The 21,089-nt window shown below is 34.5% G+C and overlaps 1 pseudogene; it reads left to right on the top strand.

Moving 5' to 3' along the window:
- LOC107863690 overlaps positions 1-9,392 on the top strand; it is a 30,665-nt pseudogene extending 21,273 nt beyond the window's left edge.
- The last annotated feature ends 11,697 nt before the right edge of the window (positions 9,393-21,089 follow it).

The raw sequence follows: 21,089 nt of genomic DNA, 5'->3' as shown, positions 1-21,089 counted from the left end.
CAAAGACAACTCTTTACCTGCATTGTCTGCCCAATGGCCAGGCAAGCAAGATTGCCCTTTGCTGAAAAATCTTCATCCAAAACTGATGGAATATTTGACCTACTACACAAATGATTTATGGGTACCATACCATGCACCAACACACTAAAACCATAAGTATTTCTTAACTATAGCTGATGATTTCAGTAGATCAACTTGGATTCAATTGTTGCCCAGTAAAACCAATACCTTACAAACCATTAAAGCTCTCATATCTTGGATCGAGAATCAGTTCAAAACATCTATTAAGTCAGTGAGAACAGATAATAGTTCAGAATTCACAAATAAGGAAATATGTGATTTCCTATAAAGCAATGGAATTGTACACCAAAGAACTTGCCTCTACACACCACAATAAAATGGTGTTGTAGAGAGGAAGCATAAATATTTGTTTGAAACCTCCAGAGCTTTGTTATACCACTCCAAGCTTCCTATCAAATTTTGGGGGGAGTGTATCCTGGCAACCACCTACCTCATAAATAGACTTCTCAGTTCAACATTACACAACAAAACACCTTTTGAGATATTGTACAGCAAATTACCCACTTATTCACACCTTAGGTCATTTGGATGTCTATGTTTTCCCGTGAATCTCAAATCACATAAAGATAAGTTTGAACCAAGGTCTACACCTCATGTATTTATTGGTTATCCTTTTAATACTAAGGGGTACAAGGTCCTAAACTTGAGTTCTGGGAGGATAAATGTTTCCAAAGATGTTGTGTTTCATGAGAACATTTTTTCTTTTGCATTAACTTTTCCTGATTCTAGCATTAATTCAGTCTTGAAAAAGCTTACTCTGTTGAATTCTAATCACAGTATTTTTAATGATGATTATGTGTTGAGAAGTGATGTTATCAATAATGTCACTTGTGATTTTGATCCAAGACCTCTAAGTAATTTCGACACCATATCCATATCAGGCGCTAGAAGTCCAAATACTATTGAGCCTTATGTCCTGGAACCAATTGAGACACAAAATTTAACTGATACAACTTAACTTCCAACATGTCCTGAGTCTGCTGACGTTGAACACAACTCAGTACCACTTAGAAGATCAAGTAGAACACAGACCTTGCCCTCCTACCTGAAAGACTACAACTACACACTACTTGCTCACACACAACACACCTCTCTTACTTTCTTTTCTCCTAGTAGTTAACAACCATTGCAGCCTATTGTACATGATATTGAACCATCATCATATGAAGAGGCAACCTTAAGCCCTGCCTATAAAGCAACCATGACTTAGGAGTTTGAGGCTTTATATTCAAATAAGACTTGGGACCTAATACCTTTGCCTTCAGAAAAGAAAGCTATAGGATGTAGATGGGTCTATAAACTCAAGCACAAGGATGATGGGTCCGTGGAAAGGTTGAAGGCCAGACTTGTAGTGAAGGGTTACACTCAACAGACAGGGGTTGACTATACAGAAACATTCTCACCAGTGGTAAAGATGACCACAGTAAGAACCTTGATTAATTTAGCAGTTAAAAAGTGTTGGAATATGTACCAGCTTAGTGTAAACAATGCTTTCCTTTACCACAAGGTCTCCATGAATAATTTTACATGGTTGTTCCACAAGGTCTAGAAGTGAGTAACAGTAACTTGGTATGTAGGATGAGGAAGTCCTTGTATGGACTGAAGTAGGCTAGCAGGCAGTGGTATGAGAAGCTAGCAAATGCATTATAGTTAAGAGGTAACATACATTCAAATATTGACTATTCTTTGTTCAACAAGATGGATGGAGTATGCAATCTGTCTGTTGTAGTGTATGTTGATGATATAATACTGAATGAAACTGGTATATATGAGATAGTCATTGAAGACATTCTTGTATAATCAGTTTAGAATCAAAGACCCAGGCAAGCTTTACTACTTCCTAGGTTTAGAAATTCTTTACAAGAATAATGGGATGATCACACAACAAAAGTTTGCTGCTGATCTGATTAAGGAGTTTGATTGCATGAGCTATAACACAACCAGTGCAGCTCTCGATTGCAATTTAAAGTTAAGCTAAAAAAAAGGAACAATGCTTGTAGATCAAACATATTACAGAAAACTCAGAGGAAAATTGAATATCCTCATTCATACTAGAGTGGATATTGCTTACAGTGTTCAACATCTCAGTCAGTTCCTACAAACACCAAGAGAACCATATCTCAAGGCAGCATTCCATGTTTTGAGATACTTGAAAGGTGATCTGAATCAAGGTGTTTTCATATCTAAAAATGAGGACTGTAGAATCAGTGCATTCTGTGACTCAGATTGGGCATCATATCCTGATTCAAGAAGATCTATAAGTGGTTATATAATATTAATGGAAGAAAGTCCTATTGGGTGGAAATAAAAGAAACAAACTATTGTTTCATTGTCATCAGTTGAAGCAGAGTATAGAGCAATGAGGAAGGTTGGAGAGTTAGTGTGGTTGGAAAGATTGATGAAGGAACTGAATAAACCCTACACTTTACCCACTCAGGTGTCCTGTGATAGCCAGGCAGCCATCCACATAGCAAGAAATCCAATCTTTCATGAACGCACAAGGCACATTGAAGTGGATTGCCATTTTGGTAAAGATAAACTGCCAAGAGGGGCTCATCACATTGCAACATATATCTACAACTGAACAACTAGCAGATGTGCTGACCAAAGCCTTGAGTGGACCCAAACATTCTCAAGTTTTAAGCAAGTTGTCCGTGAATATATCATCTCCAACTTGAGGGGTGTTAAGATTAGCTTGTAACAAATTAGTTTAGTTAAGTTTAAGTTAGTGACAGTTTGGCAATTTTGTTGAAAGAGGTTGGGTAGTTAGGAGATTCTTATACACACATATATATATACCTATTGTAAATGAAAGAAAAAGGCAGTCATCATATCCCAAAATTTATCTTCTTGATCCTTCTTTGCTTCTTCTTAGCTGAGCTTACCTTCTCCAATGGCTCTTCAATGGAGGTTTTCAGGTCAACCATTTCAATTAACTCATCATCTTGACTAGTGGTATGAACTATGTACATTTTATTCTTTCCGAAATTCATTTTATAAATATACTGAATATGTTAGTGGTAAATACATAATTGACAAGGTATTCTAAAACATAACACAAGTTGAAAGAAGTTTTTCTATCGCTGAAAATAGTAAAGGAGGCTTACTAATGGGATCTAAAACTTTGCCTCTAACCATGTGACTTGCTATCTACGTCATCAATAACCTGCCCCGTGATTTAGTAGGCTTTACCAAGCTAAGTGACTCTATAGGGTTGTCTTGATCTCAAAATCAAGGGTCATGATGACACTTATCACGGCGAACCTTGACAAGTAAGCCTATCACTCAAATAAATATCAAGGGGAAAAAGTAATAATAACCCTAGCGGCTTCTAGAACGAAGCCGATTCACATACATATAATAAAAACGAAAAGAAACATAACCAATAATACCATAACTCCCAAAACCTGGTGTCACAGTGTAAGAACTACTAATACAATCCATGAATTAAATACATAAGAAATCCAACAGTTACAACTCTATCTCCGAATACTAGTAAAGACATAGTCTAATATAGAAAGATAGAAGTGAACTCCAGACGCATGTAATTCAATCGCTACATTGAATAACTTCTAAGACGCACGAATCAACCACTGTAAAGCGCACTCGAACCAGGATCTGCACCGAAAGGATACAGTATGGGTGGGTATGATCCACTTGTACTCAGTAGGTATCATAGGTTGGCCACATAAAGTAGAAAATAAAGTATACAAAAGTACACACTAAGGGCACGTCACCTGCAATAAAAAAATATCCTACAACGGTAGCCCACACAAAGCGCACGTTACCTGTAGTTAAAAAATATCCCACGACGGTAGCCCACACCGCTTGCACTAACAGTTCTATAATACTCACATATATTGCAACAACAACAACAACAACAACAGTCCCAGTGTATTTCCACAAATTGAGGTCTGGGGAGGGTAAAATGTACGCAGTTCATATCGCTACCTCCGAGAAAGTAGAGAGGCTGTTTCCGATAGACCCCCGGCTCAAGATATAGAATAATATACCAAGGTCGTAATGAAATATAAAACTGGATGGGTAGCATAACAAAATCAAAGGTAAGAAATAATTACACTAGATATCCGAAAAAAGAAAATAAGAGAACAACGAATAATACGTAATAAGAAATAAGGAAAATGGATACCCATGTAGTAGTCACACACATTCACAGACCTAGGACACCTATCACACCCAAACTCTCCTGACACCTAGCCACAACCCACCTACTCACACTAGCTTTCTACCCTAATCCGCGACCTCCACACCTTCCTGTCTAGGGTCATGTCCTCAGTAAGCTGAAGCAATTCCATGTCCTACCTAATTACCTTCACTCCAGTATTTATTTGGCCTACCTCTACTCCCACCGAAGCTATCCAAAGCTAGCCTCTTGTATCTCCGAACTGGGGCATCCGTACCCCTCCTCATCACATGCCCAAACCATCTCAACCTTCCTTCTCGCATCTTATCCTTCACCGAAGCCACTTTCACCTTCTTCCGGATAGTCTCATTCCTAACTTTATCCCCTCTAGTAAGACCGCACATCCAGCGCAACATTCTCATTTCCACCACTTTCAATCTTTGAATATGTGATTTTTTGACTGGCCAACACTCCGCTCCATACAACATGGCCGGACGGACTGCCATTCTGCAGAATTTGCCTTTAATCTTAAGGGGTACCTTCTTATCACACAACACTCCTGAGGCGAATTTCATCCAGCCTGCTCCAATACGTTTAGAGCAACAAATACTAAAAAGGATACAAGTATACATTATACCATCCACAAGTAGAGCAAAGTAGAACAAACATATACGAGAACATCAATTACAAGTAAAGAAAGATAGAGCAGCTGGATGGGTGACAAGTCAATGCAGAAATACAATCACTACACAAGCATAATAAGGTAAATACAATGAAAATGATGATGATGATGTAATGCACGAGGTTGTCGCACAACCTCCGTATACACCAACAGAGCTAAAGCTTCCCGACGTAGGATCCATGGAGGTTCATCAACCCATATACATTCCATATCCAATCCATATCCATATTTCCTCCCGACACACCCCTCGGGGAGGGTTTTTATACGATGTCATATTTTCAGTATTTCCACAGTGGTACCAATGTTTCATGAATGAGCATGATATGAGGATGTAATGTTCAAAACCAATCATAATGATTATTTTCATATCCAACCAATATACCAACCAAGTGAGCCAAATATCCATTTAATATTTCCAACAATCCATGAGAACCAACATGATTCATATGCCAATAGAGTATGAACACATCACAATACACAATTGGTACCACAATAGGCTTTTCATCAAACAAGATATGGTTATTTTCATGTATATAGGCTATCACCTTCACATAGGACCCCACACGGTCGCACATAACACATAATATCCCAAGACTACCAAATACATCACATATAGGCCCCTACACGGGCACAACACAATAAGATAGCCATTTTTCATGATTAGTTCCACACCCTTAACATGCTTTTGTATCAAAATTAACTACCCAATCTAGTTTGAAAGAAGTTAAGCTATAACCTACCTCGAATATCGAAAATCGGTCCGCAAGTCTTTGATCCAAAGTCTTACTCCCCACGAACGGATCCGGAATCAACTAAAATATGAAAATATAGGATCTATGCGTCAAAACAAAGCCAACGATATCCATAATGTCTATTTTCAAGTCGGGGTCAAAATGAATCTCCGAAACTAATTTTCGGAAAAAAGGGCAAAATCATAATTTTATTTCAAAAACGTGTTCCCTATAGTTCTAGGACTCTACAACTGAAAACCCAAGAAAAATGAGTAAAAAATGAGGTCTAAATTGAAGAAAAATCAATTTCAAGCTTTACCGGGTAAAATCCCCAAAATTCATTTTCAAAATGAAGACTGGAAGTGGTTTTGAAGATTAAACTGATAGAAAAGTAATAATAATAATATAAGAAACTTACTCAAGTGAATATGGATTGAAATCAGGGTTTAAATCGAAGAAATATAATTTTGGACCTTCCGAGCCAAACCCCCGATTTCCACTTTAATTCGTGTTAAAACAAGAAATAGATGATAAAATTGGAGTAAAGTAGTTGAAATAGGTGTTTAGAAGCTTACCAAACTTAGAAATGAAAGAAATTACTCAAAAGTATGAAACACTAAGCTCCAAGTTTCAAAAATGGAGAAAAAGAATGGCAAAAGATGGGTATACGTAGGATTCAAGTCTCTGCGGATCCCTCGGTATTCCACGCAAACGAAATATGCTATCCTATCAAATTTGATAGTCCGAACTTTATGGTGATATTATATTTTTGAAAGAATATCATTTTCATAAAGTTGACCCTCGAAATTCAAAATCACAACTTTTTAAATCGAGGGTCCAAATGAGATTTAAAAGACATAAAATCACACCAACCATGTTATCACTCTAAAATCGACATTTCGGATTTGCTAGCGCAGTCCGTTTTGCCATCCGACGCACAAATCAAAAGATGTTTACTGAAGTCAACTATAAGACTTCTCAAGCCACTAAAAACCACAATATCACATCAATCATACCAAAATACATTGGGAATCATGCCAATCATTCTCACACCCCAGAAATACCACAACACAACTACGGGAGAGGTAAAATAGTCAATTCATATAAAAACATATATTTCACGTAATTCATCAAAAATTCATATCGTTTCAAGGGTATTATTCGGTAAGATCATAAAGATGGTCGGGTTGGCTGTGATCTCCTAAATAAGGAGTCAGAGGTTTGAAATTTCTACATATTTTTTTATTAAGCTTATCATACGAGATTTGTCTAATGCAATTTATATTTTTAGCATGATTTGCGACTAGTACACTGAAGCAAGGTTTCTCCTCTGCGAATCCACAAAGTTACAGTTGCAAGTTCCTTTTTCAACAAAAAATAAAATAAAATATCCTGTGTCTTCTTGACCTTCCCCGCTTGGTGGAAGAAGACTAGTTTGGATTAAGTAATTATCATAATCTTTTACTTGGACATATGGCAGGAGATTAGGCTTAGTAAAAATGTGTAAAATGTTTTCTAGCTATGGTAATGAATAATGCGGCTACGGTGGCGACAAATTGGTGCATGTGGACGATGATAAGATGAAGAAGAGGAAAAACATAAATGTATGTATAAGAAAAACTTTTCACGTCCTTCTTCTAGGTGTATTGGACATATTATGCCATATCGACAAAACTGTTTTACAAGTATAAATCTTAAGTAGTGCAGATGCTTAATATATACAAGTGTAAATTTAAGTATCATAGTGAAATTAAGATGCAGATGAATTTAAGGGGCTGTTCATGACTTTTAGCCAAAAATATAAGATTTTTGCTCTTTAGTTATGGTGGCATTTGGTTCAAGGGGTTGAGGAAGAGCTTATTCGAAAAAAAAAGGGTTTTATAAAGAAAATATTTTTAATTAGCCGAATGCAAAGAAAGGAAGGAAATTCTACTTTTGGGAGAAACTGAAAGAACTTTCAAAAATAGCTCTTCATTTCTTCCGTTTTGAATGACTTACAATACTTTAATTTTAATTTTTCAAATAACATGTTTAAGACCACAAGATTAAAAGGTATTATGGTGCATTTGATATAACTTTAGTTAAGGTTACAAGATTTAAAAGTCTTCTTTATTTTCTTAAACTCCACGTCAAGTCAAAATTGGTCATTCTTTTTGAAACGGAGGGAGTAATGCTTTTGTTGTTGTTTAGGTGAAAGATATTTTGCTGACTCACAAAAAAATGATCTTGTAGAAAAGCTGTTCAACTCTTCGACCCCAAAACAAGAATATAGCTAAAGAACTAATATACTACTACCGTGTATACTATGGATCGGGTTTAAAGTGTGAGTTCCTTATACATGGTTCTTCCTCCCATAAATATGAAGAGAAGATAAAATATTATTATTGTTGTTGTTATTATTATAATGTTTCAGTCCCAAAAAGATCGGAGGATACAGCTTTTCAAAAAACACCGATGCCTAAAGTTATGGAAAAAGTAACAAACATATACATTACTTAATGTATGCGTTTTTTTTTTTTCTTTAAGAAAGAAGCTTTTCGTCATTTAACGCTTTGAGAATACATGACATTATTATTATTACATGCCATTATTATTTTGAGGATGTTCGTTTTTAATAAAATGATAAATGTGAAACAACAGGGGTAGCAATTGGCGCAGGGTGGCAAGAACATGTGGCTTATGTGAACGTAGTATGTTACTATGTCATTGGAATCCCTCTGGGTAGTTTCTTACCTTTTTCATCAACTGGGGCATGCCGGTACTAATCATTTTCTCTCCTTATTATGATATTTTGTTTTCACTATTAACCTTTCATAAAATGATACCAAGATGTTAGTACTTATTAATTTTTCCTTCTGGTTTTACACCTCCTTTTTTTCAGGGCATGTGGTATGGGATGTTAGTAGGAACTACAGCTCAGACAACTGTTCTTATTTGGATAACTGCAAGAACTGATTGGAACAAAGAGGTAATCTACAATGTTTTTGGTTTCAATATTTCTCTTGGGTTTGCCCATCATCTTTAGTTTTCACAAAGAATAACAGAGACCAGAAAATACAAATGAAAATGAACAAAACAGAAAAATACTTCAAATTATTGATTATGTTGACTTCTAATTTCTCCGTTCCAGTGATGAAACATAATTTAATTACTTGAAACATAATTTAATTACTTAGGCACGGATTAAGAAAGAAAGATATTTTTGTATGATTATAAGATCTTTTAATCTTGCATTAGATATTTAATGACATTTGTAAATTTCTCATTAAAAGAAAAATAAAAACTTTGAGGTTTAACTATTTTTAAATATAACAATGTTTGCAGAAATTATATATATTACATAAATTAAAAAAGACAAAATAATACTTTCACACCTACTCCTCGTAAAGCTTGAGTTTAATCTTTAATCTCGATGCATGCAGGCTTCTGTTGCTGGAGATAGAATTAAGCAACTGGGAGGAAACAAAAGGGTCAGTGTCATTGATGGATACGCCGTTAGTTGAGACTCGAAAAAGCAGTATTGCGATGTAAAGTTTTTCTTTCATAAGATTTTGATAGTAAAAATTCATAGAATTACTCCAACTTTGTTCCACATTTCTCCACTTTTCAATTTTCTCTCTAAAACCTTGGTTAGTCTGATCTATCATTTGAGAAATTAATTAAGCATTTTGTAACCAGGTTTTGGTAGTACTCCCTTCGTACAATTTTACTAGTCAATTATTAATAAAAAAAGATACTAACCTTTATTTATTCAGTTTGACAATCAAGATATAATTTATTTTAAATTTATTTTTTCTTATTAATAAAAATTATTCATTTTAAGACTTACTCTCTGTTTGGCTAAAATTTTTGAAGTTGCAACTGAAAACTTGAATTGAGTTTCTGAAGTTGTCTTGTGAGTTTGGGAATTTGAAACTATATTTGAACATGTATTTTTTAGAAAATAATTATTGTCATTTTCTCGGACAGTCTAAAATATAAAACTTAGGTTATGTTTACGACAAATAATATGAAAAAGGGTCAAATATATTATTGTACTATCAAAATTAGTTTAAATATACCCTTATTATACTTTAGTCTAAATATATCATTTAGTTATACTTTGAATCTAAATATATACCTCACATTATATTTTGATGCAAATTTATCCTTAACTACGATGGATGAATCAGTGTCAAGCTCAAAATCAAATGATTCTATTTTTCAGAAGCCCATTCATTTAGCTCCAGTAGACCAATTTTTTTTGTTTTTTTCATCTTTTTGTCTTTTCAATACACAAAGCTTCTGAAGTACTGAGATCTTTCGGTAAAAATTAAAAGTCAAGACACTACTTAAAAAAGAAGAAGAAGCGAGCACAAAAAATCGACCACGAACGGCGATCGCAAAAAATTGACTACAAGTTGTCGATTTTTTCATAATTTTTTAAAAAATATTCTAATAAAAAACGATCATATGTCACCGGTTTTATATTTTAAAATTCTTACATAATTATTTCAAATTATTTCTAAATTTTATACAAAATATATTAAATATGTTTATTTATTTTTTTAGAAAAACTGACGACTTGTGGTCAGTTTTTAATTAAAAATATTAATCCTTTTTTGTTTGGTGATTGTTTTTTGATTAAAAAAAAGGAAAAAGTATTAATCTAAAAACTTATGAAACACCGACACTTGTAATCGGTTTTCGCTTTAAAAAAATAAAAAAATATATTTCTAAAAACTGACCCCTTGTGATTGGTTTTTGATAAAAAAATAAAAAAGAAAATATTTCTAAAAATCGACCACTTATGGTCGTCTTTTGATTAAAAAGAATATGTCTAAAAGCCGAACACTGGTGGGTGACTTTTTATTAAAAAATAATTAAAAAATATTATGAAAAATGAACCACAAGTGGTCGATTTTTGATTTAAAAAAATAAAAAAAATATTTCTAAAAGCCTTAAAAAGAATAAAAAAATATTTCTAAAAGCCGACCACTAGAAGTCGCCGGTTTTCAATAAATATTAATTTTAAAAAATTATAAAAAACTGACCACTTATGGTCGGATTTTGATTAAAAAATCTACAAAAATTATTTCTAAAAACTAACCACTTTGATTAAAAAAATTAAAAAGAAAATATTTCTAAACAAGGACTATTGTTGGTCAGTTTTTTATTAAAATAATATTATGATACCACTTGTGGTTGGTTTTTGATTTAAAAAAATTAAAATATTTTTAAAAATCGACCACCTGTGGTCGATTTTTGATAAAAAAATATTTATTAGTTTTTTATTAGAAAATAATTTAAAATAATTATAAAAACCAACCACTTGTGGTCGATTTTTGATTAAAAAATAAAAAATAAAGTATTTCAATAAACTGACCACTTGTGACCAGTTCTTGATTAAAAAAATAAAAAACAAAATATTTCTAAAAATCGACCGCTCGCGGTCGTTTTTTTTTTTTTTAAATAATTTTTAAAAATTATGAAAAACCGATCACTTGTAGTTAGTTTTTGATTAAAAAAATAAAAATAAAAATATTTATATATATATATATATATATATAATATTATTTTAACTATACTGACCACATATAGTCTGTGTTTTATATAATAAAAAAATCAATTAATATTTAAAAACGATCACTTGTGGCCCTTTTTTTTTTAAAAAAAAATTAAGCAAAAACTAGCACTTGTGGTCGATTTTATAGTAAAAATAAACTAAAAAATACTAAATATATTGAATAAAATAATTCAATAGCGTTATATATAATCTTATTTTTTACTTATGTTTCAGTAAAATAAATATATTGTCTGTCGAGTATATGTATATATATACACGTATATCTCGTATTCCCAGTAGTCAAAAGCTAACTGAATGTATACAAGTATATTGAATACGTTGATATCATATGATCGAGGTAATAATATACTATTGAAATTATAATAATGTAAGATAAATAATCGATAATTCATCAGAGTACAAGGAATATGTTTTATTATGAGGTAATATACTCATGCATGAGATGTATCTAGTACATATTCAAAAGTTGATATATATATATATATATTTATATATATATATATATATATATATCATGTAGTGGTGTACGTAGTAATAAAAAACTAACTGAATCTATCTAAGTATATTGAATAATATGTTGATATCATACGATCTAGGTAATAATATACTATTGAAGTTATAATAATACCAATACTTCATCAGAGTATATATGAAATATGTTGTATTACGAGGTAATATACTCGTGTATATATGATGTAAAAGTACGTATTTTGAACCTAATAGTTGATAGTGCGCGTGGGTGTGTGCGTATATATATATATATGTCTCGTGTATTGATGTACATAGTAGTCAAAAGTTAACTGCATGTATCCAAGTATATGTTAAATCCATTGATTTGAAACCATCAAGGTAATAATATATTGTTGAAGTTTTAATAATGCAAGCTAAATTAACGGATAATTCATTAGTGCATATATGTAATACACTGCATTATGGGGTAATATACTCGTGTATGTGATCTATATCGTGCATATTAGAACCTAATAGCCGTGTATATCTCGTGTATTGATGTACACAGCACGTAGTTAAATGCTAACTAAATGTATCCAAGTATATATTGAATAGGTTGATATCATACGATAGAGGTAATAATATACTATTGAAGTTATAATAATATAAGCTAAATTAACCGATAATTCATCAGAGTATATGTGAAATACGTTGTTGTAACGACCTGAAATTTTGATGAAATATGTGAGATATGTATTTCTGTGTGATTTGACTATTTTAACCCTTTCCGTAGTTGCATTTTGGTATTTCTGGAGTGTGGGGTTGGTTAGCATGGTTCTTAATGTATTTTGGTGTCATTTGTACGATATTGTTGTTTTTGGAGGCTCCGAGCGCCTTATTATAGGCTTTTTTGGTTATCTTTTGATCCGTGTGATGGATGGCTGAACGGACTATGCCAGCAAATTCAGAACGTCGATGTTAGGGTACTAACATGTTTAGTATAGTTTTGTGGCTTTTAAATCTAATATCAATCCTCCATTTAAAAAATTATGATTTTACGTTTCGAGGGTTGACTTTGTGAAAATAATGTTTTTTGAAATTATGACATCTCCATTGAGTTCAGAGCATCAAATTTAGTGTAGTTACATAATTTATTTGCGTATATTGTATTTCAAACGAATCCCGAGCATCCCGTCAAAGTTTATTTTAGACTTAGAAAATCTGGCGCATCTAGATCACAAAGGGTAAAACTCATTTGAGGAATGCGTTTTATGCCTTATGTACCTGGTAACCTGGTATCAGTATATATAACCATTTTTTTCCTGATTTTTTCTCATTGTTCATCTTGCCTCTTGATAGCTAGACCCTAAAATAGAGTGAGAGCTTAAAAGTGGAGCTTGTGGGTGCTTGGGAAGCTAGATTAACATCTATCTTTTGATTCTCTTACGGATTTAAGGTGAGAATCCACCCTTTTCTTTATCAAATTTATTGATTAATTGTTCAACACTCCAAAAATCTTAGTACTTGATTTAGCCTCAAATTCTAAACTTTTTCACCTAAATAGTGTTCTTAATCCTATAATTACTTGTTTTTCCCCGATTCCATCTTCAAAACAACTTTAATTCTAGATTTTAAAATGAATTTCAAAGATTTTACTCTGTAAAGCTCAAAAATAATTTTTCTTCTATTTGAACCTTTTTTTTGACTCGATTTGACTTGAGTTTTCATATGTAGATTTGTAAAGGTATGGGAAACACATTTTTGAAGTAAAGTTATGATTTTTTCCTTTTTTTTTGAAAACATATTTTGGGAGTCCGTTTTGACCCTGAATGAAAAGTGGGAAATGTGGGTATCGTTAGTCTTGTTTTGATGCATAGATTCTATATTTTTTGGTTTTAGTTAATTTTTGGACCATTCGTGAGAAGTAGAGCATAGTGGTTAAAGTGTTGCGGACCAATTTTGGCTTTCGAGGCAGGTTATGGCGAAGATAAGTTATGGCTTGACTTTTTTAGACTGCGGTGGTTAGTAAATTTTGGTACAAGATGCATGTTAAGGATGAAAACTAATCATGATAAATGGCTATCTATGTGCTGTGCCCGTGTGGGAGTCTATATGTGATGTAATTGCTGAATTTGAGATATTATGTGATATATGTGTGACCGTGTAGGGTCCTACGTGATGTTGATAGCCTTGATTATATGTGAATAATTGTATTGTTGTGTTGAAAATGCCTAATGTGGTACTATTAAAGTATTGTGATACATTCATACTTGTTGGCATATGGTATATGTAGAAATCTATGGATGGTTGGAAATAATGAGTAGATAATTGGCTCACGTGATTGGTATATTAGTTGGTTATGGAAATGCTCATCATGGTTGGTTGTGGAAATACTCTTTGCGGTTGGTTTGTGAACATTGCATCATCATCCTCATGACATCATACACATGATTTACCGTTTGTTGTATGTTTTGTATATACTCGTTGTTGTTGTTTGTCATACTTGATTTGTGTGTTATGTGATTTTGAAACACTGAAAACACTGGAAATTCTATGAACACTGGGACCATAGATTTTATAGACCTTCTTTGAGCAATGTGCTAGAGAGGAGTCATAGATAGTGGTATTGAATATTGATGTGCTATAGAAATATAGTACTTACGATGCTTAAACTTGGAAAATATGCATGTACTTAAGGCTATTTTGTTAGATTTGATGTGTTTTTGGAGTGTTTTGCAGAAAATTACGTTTTAGATGCTAAATTCAAGAAAAAAATGAAACGTGATATTTTTGGCTACTTAATTGATCAATTTTGGGTATTCGTGATACTTTTCGGATTGTATGTGACCAAAGTATGTGACAAAAGTTGAAGATTTGAAGTTTGGTTGCAATTATTGGAAGGCCTCGAACTTACCTATGTCTACATGTAGACCACATGTATCACATGTGGTCTGTATACACACTGAAATTGAAGATCTCAAGAGTAAAAGAGCTGAAAAATAACTTCTGACGCTTACCTATGTTAACATGTGGAGCACATATGGGCAAAACATGTGTCAGAAGTCCAAAATCCCGATAGCAGGAGCTGCAGAAAATTTTTCCTGCATATGTGGTCGCTACATGCACCCAAGGCCAGGCCGCATGTGGTGACAACATATGGCCATCGACCTCAATTTTTTTGGATCGTTCCAAAATTGTTTCCTAGGGTTTCTATGTATCCTAAATACACTCCTGTGATGTTTTTAAGTCTTATTATGTACATTTAGGTAAGTTATCCTATTTTAATTAGGATTTGATTTCTAGGGTTTCTTGTAATCTGTAAATACCCTTTAGGATTTATTTAATACGTCATTTTGATATTCATAAATTTATATATTGATTGATTCAGAAGGAGGCCCTGTGGGGCCAAGTTCACAAACATCTTGTTGTTCTTGGTTTGTAATTCAATTTAAGTGTTTGGGATTTATTCTTGCATTATTATGAGATTAATTCTGTGATTTTGTCTGTGGATTCCATGATTATTCGTATAACTATGAGCGGCCAATTCTCTTAGCTAAGGTTGTGGGAACCCTATCGGCTTAATGAAGTAAAGGAAGTTCCAATTATTCTGTATAAAGATTCTTGCATGTATTGGATTTTCTTCGTTCTTATTGATTTCTTAGCGGTGGCCAAAGTTAAGATCTCGCCTAGATTATTGATACTTGCTCCAAAATAGAAGTAATGGCTAGGAAAAGAAGATCACCACAGTAATTTGAATATTAATTGTCTGTAATACCCCGAACTTTCTTCAAGTTGAGTTTCATCCTTAAGAAGAATAAGGGCTGACTTCCCAAGTGAGAAATATTTTAAATTGTATAGAATTTCCCTAGTTCAAATTTTTGTCATGTGGAGAATTGAATAAGCTTTTCGTCGATACTAAATTCGCCCAAATTCGACACTCGGGCAAAGAGTTAGAGCCATTTTAGTGAGACAGTGTACCACCTGGTACTTTGGCGCGTCGTGGAGTCAGCCAAAATGGCAATCATCAAAATCTAGTGAGCCTCCGTGATTCCACCGCATCGCGGTGTATTTTCAGTTCGCAACCAAGGTGGCAACGCGATTTCCACCGCATCGCGCCATCAAGCAGTTTCCAAATTGTCTAATTTTCAGTAAGTTGGCGCGATTATGGCGCGCCGCGCCAATATGAAAAACTGGGATTTTCAAATTCTGTTATTTTATTTCAAGGGCAACTTAGACTTTTCCCATGACCCCTATTAGCCCTAAACACGAACATTATATTTTCTCTCAAAGGGGCAAGAACCCTAGCCAAGAAATCAAGAACAAGACTAAGGATTTTCTTCAAGAACCTTCAAGAAAGAGTCTTCTAAGGTATGTTAGATGTTGATTCTTGGGTTCCTTCCACCCAAGAAGCTCAAGAATCCTTTTTAAAATTTTAAGGTTTTCGTATTTATGAGATTTCATGGTTTATGTATATCTAGTTCATGATTTTGTATTATTGGGTTTTAATTTATGATTTAGACTACCAATTTCAAGAGTTGATTCTAGTATGTGATGAATTGTATGATGTTCATGATAAACCCTCTTCAAGTTGCATGATATTGATGTATTCATGATAATTAAGTATAGAATCTATAGTATAACCAAAGCATGCTCCCCATACGTTTGATAGAATGCTTAAGTGAAGATAATAGTGCCTATTTAGTATGTTAAGCATGAAATCACCAATTTTGTGATAACTAGTGCATGCCAAATGTTTGTTGAAATGCCTTAGTGAATGTATTATGAAAAGTTGCATGCATTCTTATTCATTTGTATTCCTTATTGAATAACTATAAGATATTAGTATGCATTTACTATACATTTACATGTTTATGACATTCAAGTGATTGACGAGATATCGTATTGATTGTGTTGTGAATGAAAGTCCATTGTCATGATTATTCAAGAATGGTTAGGTTTTACTTTTATGTTATCGAGTCCTGGGGATATTTATACCCGATAAATTAGCTACTGTCTAGAGCCAGTGTTAGTTTTCACGATAATCTCAGTCAAGCCATGATCCTTAGAACTCAGTCAGTTATAGAATTCAGTACTCTTAGACAGTTACAAAACTTAAGAAATCTCAGTAATCTACGTATCATTAGCATTCAAACATCAGTTCAGTACTTAGCTCATATCTTAGTAGTATTCAAGAATTTAATTTCAGACCTCAGTAAAATTTAAGTAATCAATTTAGAACTTAGTATCATCCAGTTAGATAACGAGATTTAGAAGTGTTCTGTCAGATAACAGAATCATGTAAACTCAGTCGATCAGTCAAGTAAGATAATCAGTAATAGATTCATCTCAGTCTAGTACAGTCCGAGAATTAGTTTAGTGTCTTTCAGTTGGGAGTAGGAACTAGCACCGAGCGAGTGCAGGGATGACAGCTTCCCCGTTAGAGTAGTAGAGTCATTAGTAATAGACACTGAACTCCAGAACTGCATTGCCAGCGCAGGACCTGGAGTCACCCGTTAGATTAAGGCTTGACTATCATATTTCCTTAGGCTTGACTTCCTGTTCAGGGTCATCCTTTGGAGAGGCTTGACCATAGCAGAGGTCTTTACCCGTGGCATGGTATTGAAATCCTTCCAGCTGGGGTTAAAAGTTAGACACCACAAGATTAGATTTGGGGCATGTCGGTTAAGTGAGAACTCCCACAGTTGCAATTTCAATATCAGTCTTCAAAGTAGAACTCAAAAATTAGGACTGTCAGATACAGTCACCCATCTCAGTAAGGAACTTAGATAGTTCCATAGATTCATGGACCACCCGCTAGATAGGCCTGGTCTTATGTAAAGTTAATCAGTATCAGCACTAATAGTGCCAGAGATCACCCGTTAGATAGGCCTGATCTCAAACTCAGTCCGTCATTTCTATTATTAAAAGATGCAGAGATCTTCTACTAGAGAGGAATGATCTCAACTTCAGTACTCAGTTATCAATAGAAGAAGATTTAGTTATTCAGTATCTTAGTATTAGTAGTGAGTTCAGATGTTAGTAAAGCAGTATCCGAGTATCAGTATTCAAAGTCACAATGATTTAAGTTATGATTTGTGCATTCATGCATATGTCCTCATTCAGTACTCTCATGTTATTCAATTAAGCTATGTTCATACATAAGCCCTTGCATTTAGCCTTACCTCATCTAGCATGCCAGTACATTCAAAGTACTGACGTATAATTTTCTCTTGCACTGTGGTGTCTTATACCATAGGTTCAGAAGCGCAAGATCCAGAGCACCCTTAGCAGTCCAGACTCAGTCAGCAGTAGTAGACGTAGCAGCGAGTCCTCTTAATTCGAGGATGATCCTTATTTTATTATGGCATTAGAATCAATTTATTTTCAGTGGACGGAGTTAGTTTGGGACACGTCCCATTATCTCCACAGTTTAGGCAGTTAGAGGTTTTTCAGATAGATATATCAGTATTCGGTGTTCAGTTATGCCTATTTTAGATATTTTGAACCTTATGACAAGTTTTTGCTAGGTTTTTGCATTTATTATATTATATTATATAGTGCTCAGGTATAAATATCAGTAGAGAGTTAACTTGTGTTCCTTCGGGATCATGAGCCCCGTGTGGCATTCCAATTCTAGAAAATTAGGGTGCTACAAATTTGGTATCAGAGCCTAAGGTTCAACAGTGTCCTAGGAAGTCTGAAAAGCCGCATCTAGTAGAGTCTTGTGCATGGGTGTGTTTCACGCCACATTTATGTACAAGAGGCTATAAGATGTTTTTAGGAACAGTTTCCCTTCTTTAAATGTTTATGGCGTGCGAGTATGCATAAGTTCCAGTTGATTCTCTAACTGATCCATTCTCCTTTTCATTTATAGAGTATGCCTTCTCGCAGAGATAATGCCCGTAGGGTTGATAACAAACCACCTCAGCCGGTAGATCCTCTGAATAAGAATGTGTCACATGCAGAGTTTCGAGAAGATTTTTAGGCGCTAGCCTAAGCTGTGACTACTAGTGTTCAAGGCATCCGTCAGGCTGAAGTCCCACCTCAACAAGATGGGGGTTCAGCCACAGCCAAAATCAAAGATTTCATAAAAATGAACCCCCCTCAATATTCTTTGGGTCAGTAGCAGGTGAAGACCCACAATTTTATATAGAGAAGGTGAAGAAGATCACCCAGATTATGTATATTTCTAAGGAGGAGAGTGTAGAGTTACCATCCTATAGGCTGAAGAATATTGGTCAAAATTGGGTAGTGATGTGGAAGAAGAGTAGAGGGGAGGATCCAGCTCCCATGACTTGGCAGGATAAGGTAGAGGAGAGGATCCCGCTAGAGATGAAAGAAGATAAGGTATAAGAGTTTATGAACCCAAGGCAAGGCTCCATAACAGTAAGGGAGTATTGCCTTAAGTTTAATCAGTTAGCTAAGTATGCTCCCGATTTGATAGCTGACCCTTGAGCGAGTATAAGTAAGTTTTTGACTGGTGTATCCGGGTTAGTGTTGAAAGAGTGTAAGACTAATATACTCAATAGAGATATAGACCTTTCTAGACTGATGATGCATGCACAGTAGATTGAGGCCGATAAGACAAAAAAATGGGAGAGAGCGAGTAAGAAGGCTAGAACAGATAGTCATAATTTCTCTCAAGAAGGGTCACATGGTGATAACCGTTCTCAGCATAGTCAAAAGTTTTTAGTTCCAGCTCCATCCTCAGCTAGTGTACCCGCACCAAAGTTTGGGGATGTCAGTCATGATGGGGCATCGGGCTCCAAAGCCCAAGGTAGTGCTAGTGGTTTTCATACCTATCCTCTTTGTAGAGAGTGTGAAAAGAATCACCTAGGTGTGTGCAAAGCTAACAGTGAGGTATGTTTTGGATGTGGTAAGTCAGGACACAAAATGCGAGAATATAGAGTGCTAGCTCAGAGGGGTAGATAATTGCGTCAGCAGGGTGCCACTTCTGGTGCCAATAGTGGTCAGCATCAGAACAAACTTTATGCGCTTCAGAATCACCATAATCAAGAAGGGTTCCGTGATATAGATTCGGGTATGTTATGAGTCCTTTATATTTATGATATGCATCCTTAAATCCTTTGCTCCCATTTTGAGCTTACGTTTTCAGTATGAGTTAGTTAGTAGAGCCAGTAAGTCAGTTTAGTAGTTGAACAGTCAGATTTGTATAGTTTGTTATCTCATCTCTTCACCTGATCATGCTATCAGAAATTCCCGGAATAAAACTATTACAAGTTATAGTATCTTGTAGTTATGAATATAACTCAGTTTATGAGTCATGCATTAGTTTCAGATCTCAGATGATCAATCATGACCCAGTTCATAGGTGCTTCGTGCACCGCCTCAATATTTCAGCGAAGTGTTCTTAGAGGGACATAGAGTCCCAAGGGGGAGATACCCCATAATATCCTGATGATTTCATGTCCTTATACTTATTCAATTATATGTTTAGACTCTTCTTACGAAGTTAACACCAGTTATCATTGCATACTCTGTCATGCATTCAAGAATCAGTTATATTAATGCATTAGATATGCATGTTCAGTAGAAAAAGTTCAGCTCTTCAGTGTATACAGTCATGCATTCACGAGAGAAACTCCGTCACGTATCCATGCATCAGATATGCATATCCATTATGAGAATTCAACTTATGAGTAGATTCAGTTAAGTATTCCATGCATCAGATATGCATGTCCAGTATAAGAACTCAGTATATCAACAGTTTCATATCACTTAGTCATGTTTAAAATGTTCACGATCCTTAAATAAGTTCAGTCGATTAGTATTCTTATCCTAACAAGCGACATTAGAGGATGCATGTTCCCAAGGGGGATATTATAATACCCTGAACTTTCTTAAAGTCAAGTTTCATCCTTAAGAAGAGTAAGGGATGACTTACAAAGTGAGAAATATTTTAAATTATGTAGAATTTCCCTAATATCAATTTTATTTTCATGTGGAGAATTGAATAAGCTTTTCGTCGATACTAAATTCGCCCAAATCCAATGCTCGGGCAAAGAGTTAGAACTATTTTAGTGAGACAGTGTACCACCTGGTACTTTGGTTCCATTTTAGTGAGACAGTGTACCACCTGGTACTTTGGTGTGTCACGGAGTCAGCCAAAATGGCAATCGTCAAAATCTAGTGAGCCTCCACGATTCCACCGCATCACGGTCTATTTCCAGTTCACAACCAAGATGGCAACGTGATTTCCACTACGTCACACCAACAAGCAGTTTCCCAATTGTCCAATTTCCAGTAAGTTGGCGCGATTATGGTGCGTCGCTCTAGTATGAAAAATCAGGATTTTCAGATTCCGTTATTTAATTCCAAGGGCATCTTACACTTTTTCCATGACCTCTATCATCCTTAAACACGAAATAAAATGCCTAATAAGCTCTTATTCCATTATTTTCCTCACTTTTCTCT

The sequence above is a fragment of the Capsicum annuum genome, chromosome 3 (genome assembly GCF_002878395.1).
Source record: "Capsicum annuum cultivar UCD-10X-F1 chromosome 3, UCD10Xv1.1, whole genome shotgun sequence".
NCBI lineage: Eukaryota > Viridiplantae > Streptophyta > Magnoliopsida > Solanales > Solanaceae > Capsicum > Capsicum annuum.
The sequence above is the reverse complement of the archived record's forward strand: the minus strand, read 5'-3'. Positions and strand labels throughout refer to the sequence as shown.